The sequence below is a fragment of the Arachis ipaensis genome, chromosome B10 (assembly GCF_000816755.2).
Source record: "Arachis ipaensis cultivar K30076 chromosome B10, Araip1.1, whole genome shotgun sequence".
Lineage (NCBI taxonomy): Eukaryota > Viridiplantae > Streptophyta > Magnoliopsida > Fabales > Fabaceae > Arachis > Arachis ipaensis.
The window spans coordinates 54,214,864-54,216,125 of record NC_029794.2 but is presented as its reverse complement, the minus strand read 5'-3'; the positions used below and the strand labels follow the sequence as shown (position 1 = coordinate 54,216,125).

At 37.2% G+C, this 1,262-nt stretch overlaps 1 long non-coding RNA gene across 2 annotated transcripts in view; it reads right to left on the bottom strand.

Annotated features, from left to right (window-relative positions):
* Positions 236-1,262, bottom strand: part of LOC110268058 — a 10,738-nt gene continuing 9,711 nt past the window's right edge. For both annotated transcript variants that reach the window (XR_002356094.1, XR_002356093.1), the window contains exon 4: positions 236-443. This is a non-coding gene — a long non-coding RNA (uncharacterized LOC110268058). The remainder of the gene's footprint in view (positions 444-1,262) is intronic.

Genomic DNA, 1,262 nt, shown 5'->3' with positions numbered 1-1,262 from the left:
TCTTATCCTCTCTCTACCTCATTTTTCTATTCTTCTATTCTTCTACTTGTAACATCCCTTCCAGCAAAATACATTGCTTAAGTCAGGGTATTTCTACTAGAAAGAACGTTACGTGATCTTTTCTAATATTAACTACTTAATTACTGAGCCTTTGTATCGATTTCGCGTTTCAGTTTTAAGAAAATGCCAGAAAATTTTGTTTTTATTCATTAATGACATGTATCAAGGACAAACATTGCAAATAATAATAACAATCACATAAGTATTATTAATAGTAATTCTTATACATAAGAAGTCATATAAACCCAAATACAACACCTACCCCTCTGTTAAAATAAAACCTCAAAGGACAAGAGCGAGGGGACTCTATGAAAGTAATTAAAACAATAAAGAAAACCTACTAATCGCTCGCAGCTTCAAATTGCGTCTTCAAACCTGTGTCACTGAAAGGGTGGAAAATTTCGGGGTGAGAACCAAACCACATGTTCTCAATAGAGGTCGAGAATGCCGTGAAAGTAAAGAATAAAGCGCAAATAGTTAATTTCATTCAGAGACATCTAAAAGAAAATTAACCTTCTTTAAAAGAATTAGTTAATTATTCAAAATCCTAGACCCATATTTTCTTTATAAAACTCTTAAAAGTTTCCTAGACTGTATGAATGACTAATTTGTTCCAAGCATAGGTTGATTAAGTCTATGCTGAATGGTGCACGAATTGTGAATCATACTTTTCACAACCCGTACCACTAACCAGCAAGTGCACTGGGTCGTCCAAGTAATACCTTACGTGAGTAAGGGTCGAATCCCACAGAGATTGTTGGTTTGAAGCAATCTATGGTTATCTTGCAATTCTTAGTCAGGAAGTCAATTTTATTTATCAGTTGAATTTCGAATAAACAAGAGAGTATGGGTTAAAGGTTACTTGTTATGCAGTAATGGAGAATATGTTGGAGTTTTGGAGATGCTTTGTCTTCTGAATCTTTGCTTTCCTCTGTCTTCTGATTCACGCACGCATGTCCTCCTATGGCAAGCTGCAAGCTGTGGGATCACCGTTGTCAATGGCTACCATCCATCTTCCAAGTGAAAAGGGTCCAGGTGCGCTGTCACCGCACGGCTAATCATCAATCATCTCTCAGTCATACCGGAATAGAATTTACTATCCTTTTGCATCTGTCACTACGCCCAGCACTCGCGAGTTTGAAGCTCATCACAGTCATCCAATCCCAGAATCCTACTCGGAATACCACAGACAAGGTTTAGAC